The sequence below is a fragment of the Phragmites australis genome, chromosome 19, assembly GCF_958298935.1.
Source record: "Phragmites australis chromosome 19, lpPhrAust1.1, whole genome shotgun sequence".
Classification (NCBI taxonomy): domain Eukaryota; kingdom Viridiplantae; phylum Streptophyta; class Magnoliopsida; order Poales; family Poaceae; genus Phragmites; species Phragmites australis.
In genome coordinates, this window is record NC_084939.1 from 10,209,693 (window position 1) to 10,219,983 (window position 10,291).

General features: G+C 47.4%; 1 long non-coding RNA gene across 7 annotated transcripts; it reads right to left on the reverse strand.

Moving 5' to 3' along the window:
- Positions 1 to 271: 271 nt before the first annotated feature.
- LOC133900907 (uncharacterized) lies at positions 272 to 9,628 on the reverse strand. 7 transcript variants are annotated; one of them, XR_009906608.1, is made up of 7 exons: positions 9,031 to 9,628; positions 8,809 to 8,935; positions 8,230 to 8,320; positions 7,138 to 8,150; positions 6,959 to 7,031; positions 780 to 1,021; positions 272 to 542 (listed from the first exon to the last, which is right to left on the reverse strand). It is a non-coding gene; the product is annotated as an uncharacterized LOC133900907 (long non-coding RNA). The 7 variants fall into 7 exon arrangements; XR_009906609.1 differs by having other exon boundaries at positions 780 to 934; positions 9,031 to 9,627; XR_009906612.1 differs by lacking the exon at positions 780 to 1,021 and having other exon boundaries at positions 7,138 to 7,256; positions 8,097 to 8,150; positions 9,031 to 9,623.
- Between the last annotated feature and the right edge of the window lie 663 nt (positions 9,629 to 10,291).

Here is a 10,291-nt window from a genome sequence, read left to right on the forward strand (position 1 = left end):
TGTTTAGATCTGATGATGAAATTTTTAATGCTTTGCCTAGTTGTACTCAGAAATTTTTACTGTTTTGCCTCCTGGTTGTACCGAGAGTTTCGCTCAAATGTAATTCTGCTGCCAATATTTATGCTCTGTAATGCAACAGCTTATTGTCTCCGACAACAAATTTTACATCATCGTCCCACCAGAAGAAAATTTCAGTACTTGCAGACAAAAATGACTCATGCTTTTATTGAAACTCCTGAGGTAATTTGTAACTAAGCAGAAGATTTAAGACTTTTGATATATCACCTTTTGGCTTTCGAACTAAAAAAATGAATATAAATTGCTACAATATGAACATATACACGGCAACAAGATGGCCCCTCTTTGTTGATTCTGCACTACAAAATATTTCCTGAAAGTTCGACTAAACAGAGATCACGCACAAGGTTACGCAAAACCTAGAGTATCCTCTTCTCAAGAGCTGCTTCTTGAAAGTAGTCAACCTGGGATTCGTCTGCATTAGTCAAACCAAAGCTCCACGGCTTAACTTCTACAGTATATACCTGAAACGTCATAGCAACAAATTAGCTGAGATCAAAGAGAGTACTACGATATGATGTAAACTTATTCAGAGGTGGAAAGAAACAAATTAGCTGAGATCAATATTAGGAAGTCAGAAAAATAACATATTAAAATGTATTATGACGAAAACAACATATTGGCAGCATAGTTTTAGGATGACAAAAAAGACATATTGGCAGCATAGTTGTAGGATGAAGAAAATGAAGAGATTTATCTACCTCCAAAATATATGGAGCAAAGTTATTGAGCACCATACACGAACATAATAGTAACTAGGAGCGTCACCTTTTTCCAACCTCCAGAGATCCTATTTCATTAATATCCCACAGAAGTTCTTTTGCACCATTAAGAGTAGCCATCTTCAGTACAGTCTCTGCAGGAAGAGCAATAGGGTTTGTTGTACCACTTATGTATGCCTCACTACCTTTGTTAATTAGGGATGCTAGGTACATCTCATCCACTGTATAGCACAAGGTAGACATGTAAATAATTTAGTAGGGCACATCCTTCAGATATATGATATTACATAACAAATGTGCACATTCAATGGAGACGTGGATATGTAGCATGCTAAAAGCTCAGGACATCAAAATCATAGATAAGGTGGATAACCGCAAGAGGAGCAGGTAAAAGCAGGCCTTGAAGCTCCTCGAGGTGCTGCAGCTCCTCGCCATGGATGGGATCTTCGCCGCTGCCGCTGAGGGATGGATGTACATCCGCCATGCGCCGCCACCGTATTTGTTCCCCATGGCTCCGGAAATATGCAAAGTAGTCAAGTTCATCAAGTGGCAAATAGTCGAACACCTTGGGTGCCAGATGGGAGGAGTTGGAGAGCAGACCACGCCGATGCCATGTTGGGCAAACATGGGCAAGGGGACGACGAGTGGACAGAATGGTAAGGGAATTGGGCAAGGGGACGACGAGTGGGCAAAAGAGTCGGAGGTGGTTCCTAGTCTCCCACAAGGCCACAACGTGGTCCGTGGGCGGCGATGGTGTTGGCGACCGGAGGAAGTCAACTCAGTCACTTGCTAGCACGCCCAAGCACAAATTCACGCGCACAAATTCGCCTTCTCTCTTTTGCGCTTTCGTTGTGCCGCGCGCCCAAGTCAACTCAGTGCATCTGTGATTGCGGAATAAGGGATTTCACCAGAGCAACGGCTACTCAGAAACTCTCCTTCGATCTTGCCTTGCAGGGGAGCCGGACAACAAGAGACGATGAGGGACGGCGGCTGTCGGAGGATTAACTCCAGTCGCAGGGATCCCGAGAGACCCCTTTTTAGAGATTCGGCGGGGGGATGATCCTGAGTATGTTCGTCAGAGAAATAAATGAAAATGAATGCAACTGCCGGTGATGGTGGAATGACCTAGCACAAGAAGAAGTAAATGCACCAGAATTTAGACAGGTTCGGGCCGCACGGGGGCGTAACACCCTACTCCTGTATGGATACTATAAATGCCCTGAGGAAGTCCCTCAAGGATGTTGCTGGTTACAAGAATGTTGGTCTATCTCAGAGCCTGGGGCTCTAAGTTCTTCAGTCTATCTCGTGCTGTTTACTTCTCAACCGTTGTTTCTCTTGAGCTGTGTTCTTGTCTATGTTGGTGTGCCCTCTCTTTTTTCCATACTTTTTCAGGATGCATTCAGCTATTTTCTTCTGTGCCGCCGGCAGCAACGTGCCCCGAACCGGAGGGAGGGGGCATGAGTTCCGAGACACCATAAATGGAAAGGGCGTCATCATTTCCTCTGGGTGACGTGACCGGGGGTGGAAAATGCGTCGCACGCCCGGTCGTCCATCACCGTAAATGGCCTGGCAACGGGCGCCGTGGAGAGGGCCCACCGGGCAGCCGCAGAGCGGCCCGGCGTGCCCGTCCTGTCTTGTTCCCCTGCCACAGCAACGCGGCAGACGGAACGCCTCGGCCCTTACGACGCTATCCTGAGATGGGCTGGATGGCACGGGACGGAACCTGTGCAATTAATAACCCCACGCCTCTCTGCTAGAACGTGGCAGGAACTGACGCTGAGCGCGGCGAGAGCAGTTGGAGGGGACAGGCCACGCACGTTCTTTAAATGCGGCCTCGGGCCTTTGACTGGCTGACACTTCATCGGTGGGCCCCTCGGGGGCCTTTCTGGGTCGTTGGGGTACCGAGTGCTCGGGGGCACTGTTCGCCTCCCCGAGCACTCTCTCCCGAGAATGCCCTTTCTTGTCCTCAGGGAACCGAGTGCTCGGGGTACTGTTCACCTCCCTGAGCACTCTCTCCCGGGCACTCTTGTACGGATCCTCGGGGAACCGAGTGCTTGGGGGCTGCTGCACGCAACCTCGAGCACTCTCTCCCGGAACTTCCTTCAGTGGGTCCTCGGGATACTTGGGTGCCCAGGGGCCACCGCTAGCGGCCCTGGCCACGTTTCTCCCGATACTTAGCTCTCCTGGTCGTCGGGGGACTAGGGTGCTCGGGGGTCACCGTTCATCTTCCCGAGCACGTTCTTCCCGGTACTTAGATTTCGTGGATCATCGGGGAACTGGGGTACTCGGGGGCCACCGACCGTGGCCCCGAACGCCCTTCCTCGGGACTCGATCTTTCTCATCTTGCGGGAGAGACTCCACGGGATGGCGCCATGTGGCGGATGGCTGGCCTGGCCTCGGGATTCGGAGACCCCCGGTTCCTGATACACCGACAGCGGCAGAGCGGCACCACGTGACGAGGACAAGCGCCGGCGGAGCGGCAAGCACGCAGCGAGGACGGGCTATGGCGGAGCGGCACCATGCGGTGAGGAAGGGCTGCGGCAGAAGAGCGGCACCACGAGGCAAGGACGGGCTATGGCGGAGCAGCACCACACGGCGAGGACGGGCTGCGGCAGAGGAGCGGCACCACGTAACGAGGACAGGCTTGGCGGAGGAGTGGCACCACGTGACGAAGAGCGGCGGTTGGGAGGGAGGGAAAAGAAGACTGAGAGCGGCACCACATGAGAGAAGGGAAAGCGACTGCGTTGCGTGGACGGTTCATGCCCAGATGGGCTTGCGGTCCGGGCTCCTATGGCCCTAATCCATAATTAGTAACCCTTAACTACGTAATTAGATGAAAAGTGCTTTGTGATTTGTGCCTCTCTGTTTTCGGAAAGGATAGAAGCACTTCTCTAAATTTAATTCGACGATTCACATACTTGGATATTTTGGTAATTATGATAATTTTGTTAAAATTACCCACCATGCCATTAAAGGTTAGGATAGTAATTTGCCGGTCCAATAGAAAAGAAAGTATCGCATCGGCCTCCCGCTTCAACCGCCCCCTCGCCCACGGCCTCTCCGCTGCCGCTCCCACTCTTGCCGCCCCTCCGCGTGGCGCCCCTACGCCACTGTGGCGGGCACCGCCGACACGCCAGCCCCACTCCTCCCGCTCCCGCATCCACCACCGACGCGCCCACCCCTCCCGCTCCCGCTCCCGCTCCCGCATCCGCCGCCGTCGCGCTAACCCTGCCCCTCCCGCTCTTGCATCCACCGCCGACGCGCCAGCCACGCCCCTCCCACTATCGCTCCAACGCCTAATGCATCCAGGGGTCTTTCCCTCCGGCTAGAGCGCAGCGACTAAACAGCGCAAGCCCCCTGTGGCCGGCGACGTCACGTCTCCCACGCGGCTTTCTTTGCCGTAGCGTGTACACGCGCGAGGGGCAGGGTGGCGAGGGCGCTCGTGACCGAGATCTAATCTGAGGGCGGAGGTGTGCGAGGACTCCATCCTGGACCTGGGCATCGAAGCCTCCGCCACTGAGGTTACCCAAGGTTAGAACCATGCTGCCTTTTTACTTTCTTCATGATGCCTGCATGTATTTTGTCTTCTCGATTTGCCTTAAATTCGTCTATAGATGATTTCGAAATCACTTGGTGGTGGTGGTGGCGGCGGCGTGAGTAGAAGCAAATCACTGCTTGTCTACGTTTGGTGATTGTTTCAGTGACTAAAATGATGGCTGAAGGGAGTACTACACCGTCTAATAAGCTTCAATAGTTAGTAACTGCGTGCTAGCCAACTTCACCAAATCATCTCCAGCATATATTTTGATGCCAGATATGTTGCATGGAAATTTATAATTTCTAAATTGTATTCTGAGATTTGGTGCACCCTACTTATGAAGGAACTGGAAGCCTAGCCACTTAGTTGCTTTTGGAGTCCTTAGTCCCCACTTGTGTGTTTAACTGGTAATTGGTATAGTCAATGTGTTATTTCCACATATTCGGCTGTTTATTGAACTGTGGAGGATGTTTCTATTAGTATTATGTACTATGTTGTATTTTCCCTATTTGACAAATACAGTTACATAGTGCAATTGCCGTCATTTGTATCAAATTAAACTGCATTCATGTATCAGGCCATTGTTGATGCATTAGTCTTATAATGTGTATATTAAATCTTATGTCGCGAGTTCAATAACATGGTTGCATTTGTTCTTAAATAACAGATTAGCGTAATGGGTGGCAAAGAGCAAGTTAGCCTGGAGGAAGTGGAAGAATATAGCATGGTGGTAAACAAGACTTTTTGCAGCGAGGAGGATGGCTATGAGTTTTATAATTCATATGCAAAAGTGAAAGGGTTTGGTGTTAGAAGGGGCAAGATGAGGAAGAAAGGAAGCAAGGTGATATGGAGGAGATTATTGTGCTCGTGTGAAGGATACAGGTCCACTGAACACTTTGAAAAGTCTGTTCAAGTAAGGGAGCCACAGCCGCTCACCCGTTGTGGATGCGAGGCTAGGCTTGACATTCAGCTAAATGAAGAGAGTGGCAAGTGGTTCGTTACGGATTTTAAGGATTCACATTGTCATGCACTTGCTAAGCCTGGTGAGGCTTTTGTCTTGCGGTCTCACCGGGGCCTTAGTGAAGCACAGAAAGCAAAGGCCATTGAGCTGGGAATCAACGGCCTTCGTACCTATTAGATAATGGATGTCATGGAGAAGAACCACGGCGGTTTTGAGAAGACTGGGTTTCTGGCTCGGGAACTGTGCAATTTCTTTGCAAGGAAGAAGAAGAAAAAGGTTGAAGGTAGCGACGCTGACTTTGTTCTGAATTATATGAGGGAGAAGCAAGCAGAAGACTCAGAGTATTTCTTCAAATACACCCAGGACGCTCAAGGGCGGTTAAAAAATATATTTTTGGTGGATTCGCAATCTCAGATTGATTATGATGCCTTTGGCGATGTTATGGTCTTTGACAGCACGTACCGCGTGAACTGGTACAGCCTTCCTTTTGTTCCCTTCATTGGAGTTAACCATCACCGAAGTATGGTTGTATTTGGGTGCGGTATCATTTCGAATGAGAGTGTGTCATCGTATGTGTGGCTGCTTGATACTTTGTTGGAGGCGATGAACCAGAAGCATCCAAAGTCACTGATCACTGATGGGGACGCCTCAATGGCAAGGGCGATTGAGATGGTTATGTCCGGGGCAGATCACCGTCTGTGCAGTTAGCATATAGAACAAAATATGGTGAAGTACCTCAAGGGTAAAAAGCTTAAGGAGTTCAGAAAATTCATTTACCATCCAATGGAGGTTGTTCAGTTCGAGAGGCCATGGGTAGATTTCAAGGAGACCCACAAAATAACTGAAAATGACGTATGGATATGGAAGATGTATGAACTTAGGAACAAGTGGTCCGCCGCACACACGAATAGGAGCCACCTCCTAGGCATGCGTATTAACCAGCGGAGCGAGAGCTTGAACTCTATGCTTCACAAGCATCTAGACCGGACTATGTCGCTTGTTGATCTGGTCGAGCATTATGAGTTCTGTTTGTCGCGCATCCGCAGGAATGAGGCTAAGCTTGATGCAAAAGCTTCTTTGTCCATCCCATTCACTAGGATAACTACGGACATATATGAGAAAAGGGCTGCTCGTATCTACATGCTGACGACCTAGGAGAGGACCAGCATGTTGACATTGATTCTAATTGAATTACGCCTACTCTATAGCTTCATGTTGACATTGACTTTTACGTGCTTCTACAGTTTTTATTCGATCAGGTATTGTGATTAGCACTCAACCAAGTAGAATCACAAATTTCAACTAAGAAAAGACATGATGTTCAGCAAAAAAAAATTATTGAAGATCAGTTCCAGATGAACTAGATGGACACAACTTGATTAATAGCATAAAAACCAAAGAAAAAGATGAACAATGGAAATAACATCGATTATTTCAAGCTTAGCACAAGGAGTGAGTACAGTAATGTATTTGTTTCTTTAAATTAGTTCAGGATTTAGAATAGCCACCATGTAAGGAAGGATGTCAACCTAGTACAGCTTGACGTAGACATTAATTCTACTTGCAATCATGTTATTAAAAATTCATAGAAACACTGCTAAAACTGAAACTAATATTGGCATTCGTCTTATGTACAAATCAAGACAGAAGATAACATACCACAAAACATTCCCATTTTGAACCATGCCACATGGGGTCTGCCTCTCTGCTTCCAATTATTATCCCAGTGCACCTGACAAAATGATTTTGAACGCACTATTATGAGAGAAATCACAATGACCTTATTGCACGGCAAACCCATTCACAAAAGATAAATATAACTATTGCACCATAGTAACCTTCTTTTATAAGCATCTTCACTTTCATATCTCATTCTGCATCCCATTCCAACTGAAAATGTTTGGTTGAAGCTTCTCATGAACTTCCAATAGGGTATAATGAATTCATTTGACTTAACCTGTGAGTTCAAGTCATTTATTAAAGGCAGGAACTGGGATCGCGACATGCTCCAACAAGAAGAGAGATGAGTAGGAAAAAGTATATCTAAAATTATGTTCACACTTCTAACTATCAACACATTTAAATCTTCACACACAAAAGAACTAAGAAGTAGAACAAAAGGAATCCATATTATTTGATATTAATAACATCATTACTTATCAACATTGAAACATATAATCCAAAAAACACCTTGAAATCTAAATGGCAACCTCAAATGTGCACTGTGTCATCATTTCTGATGATCACGTGCCATAGTTAAACTTGCATGTATGGAGACACAAGATAACGTGGCAGGGCCAAGGAGGTGAAACAAAAGGGATCATTTTTACCATTTGTCATGGCCAGGAGGGGGTTGGTTTTTGGATAGTCAACTGCTGCACTACAGCAGCCACTATTGAGATACTAAAAGATTGGATTAGATACTTGAAAACAGGCAGCACTGGATTCTCGGGTCAGCGAATTTTCGAAGCATGTACAAGCAAGCTATCATAGTCTGCTCGCTAGTAAATGGCTTTGAGCATGCCGTTAAGGAACAAGAATAAGTGGTCACATTTTGCTACAATTTAAGCTTCCATAAATGACATGCATAACTTGTTCTAGCACAACTAAAGTTGTGTGCCAATCCAACATTGTCAATACAGCCCTCTGTAAAGTTAAGAAAACAACCAGAAAAGTACATTTCTTCCCAGGGATTGTAGTGTATATGAAAAACAGACTTCATGGCCACAGCTTGTGCGATATTTCCCAGATTCCTATGATTTGAGCACTGGTTATGAAGTGCAGGGATAGGGATTACATTTTTAGCTGAGCTGCTCGGCGCACTCCCAATCGAAGCACTCCATCTTCACCTCTGGAAAAGAATTTAAAGTCTTTACAGAAGAGGAGGTACAGTATGCTCCAGTTAATGACATCATGAACTAAATGCCTACCGAAGGAACAGAGCTGCATCCCCAGAGACCAGCTTCTTCTTATTGACAAACGCACTCTATCCGGTGGTTAAGAGGTGTCTTCGTGGCTGGCCTGTAACAAAGGAGGCCTATTAGAATCTCTGGACCACGTCATTTTTATCTTTTGCACAATTACTAACAACAATTTTGCCATTTGCAAGTTGCATGATCTTTTGTTAAGTATCAGTCAATTTCCTGACTATTTAGATTACCTTTGAATATGTGTGTTCAGAAATGTGCAGGAACTTAGACTGAAATGAAGCAAATGCAAATAACCAACAATCTAGTGTAGTTTGGTTATTCTCGTCCAAATAAAACCACCTTACATGTCCTCCTTACTGCCTAGACATGATAAATAGTACAGTAATTCCATAACTTGTCCTGATATCCAAATTGAACAGTTGGTCAATCATCACTGAAAATGCAGGCTCCCAATGAGCACAACTGAAGAACTCCCATTAAACTGAGTCGCGTGGAGTAGTTAAGCCTAAATAACATGCTACGAAAATGCATTCCATGTTTCCAGAGAGAAGGCTAACAAAGAAGCCGAATGTACAGTACCAGTGCAGCTCATATACTAATGAAGAAACTCCCTTGCCGTACGTCGATAGATATGTCGGAACTTCCACTCGGTGCCGTGCAAATCTTCGGCAACGAGCTCCTGAGACGGCCTCTGCAGGCTGTAGTTCTGAACGCGCCAAACCAATCAGAGTCAGTAACCCAAGCAACCTACTAAATCCTAATCACCATGAGATGGGACCACGTCAACGTTAATGGCTGTACCAGCGGTGGGAAGCAGTCCTCGACGGCGCGGCACGGCACGGAGAAGCCGTCGTGCGTGCTGGTGTCGGAGGCCATGAGCGTCTTGCAGAACATGTGCGATGTCCGCACGCCAACGCCCGACGGCGGCACGGCCGTGGACCGCCTGTCCAACGTGAATCGAACCCGTTGGAGCTCCTCGCCGATCCGCCTTAGCGGCGCATTGAGCCCCACGCCACCGTGAATGGACCCGCCGTCCCTGCCAATCAAACCGCCGCGAGACGAGCCGCCGCCGCCGCAGGTCAAGCTGTCGCCGCTGCCGCGAGTTGAGCACCTACCGTCGCGAATCGAGCTGTCTCCGCCGCCGCCGGTAATCGAACAGCCTCGAGCCGCCACAGCCGTGAGTCGAGCCGCCACCGTCGCGAAGCGAGCAACCTCACCGCCTCCGCCTCACCTGCCGCCGGCTTCGTCCCCTCCTGGCGCCAGGCGGCTCCGCGAATCGAGATGCCATCGCCACAACTCGAGTCACCGTCGCCGTAACTCACCGTGGATGGGCCGACATCAAGTAACCATAGTCGCCGTCAAATGAATGGCCCATACTGGTTCTCACCATGAGGGCAGTCTATACACTGTACCTATAAATTTACATGATATAACTATTATGTCAATTTTTTTTCTCAGAAATACTTTCATATTATATATACTTCTTAATATATTACTCATACTATCTATAAATAATAGATAGTATTCTAATTAATTTAGATCATCCATTCAAAAAATAGATGAATCAAATTTCTCTAAGACTACCGTAAAATTTCTCTTATGGAAACTGAGAAACCCCTCAGCGCTTTCAGTCTGGAGTTCGATCGAGTATGAAGGAAGTGGAGAAGAAGCTGTTGGGGACTCTGGAGAGATAGGTGTCGTGACAAGCTTGCCGCTGATGGATCGCTGCATTGCACAGTTGTAGCAGAAGATTTGAGTGCATCTGCAAGTTCTCTCGAGGGCAGGACCCTGTGCTTGGTCATGGGGAAGAAGGGATGAAGCGGAGAGGAGTTCCAGTCTTTCTGCCTGGTTCTGACTAAAGTACCTGAGCAATTTTTTTTGGTATCTACGCTTAGTTCTGCTGACATTGTGCGCGGCAACGGCCGTAACCATATACCGAATGCGGATTCTGGTTTAATATAATAACCCGAAGGGGAACTTTTATCCACAAAATAATTTGTGCCTAGCAACAGCAAGACATAATAGTCCTTAGGCATCAATCGGGGCACTTTCACTGCTCCGC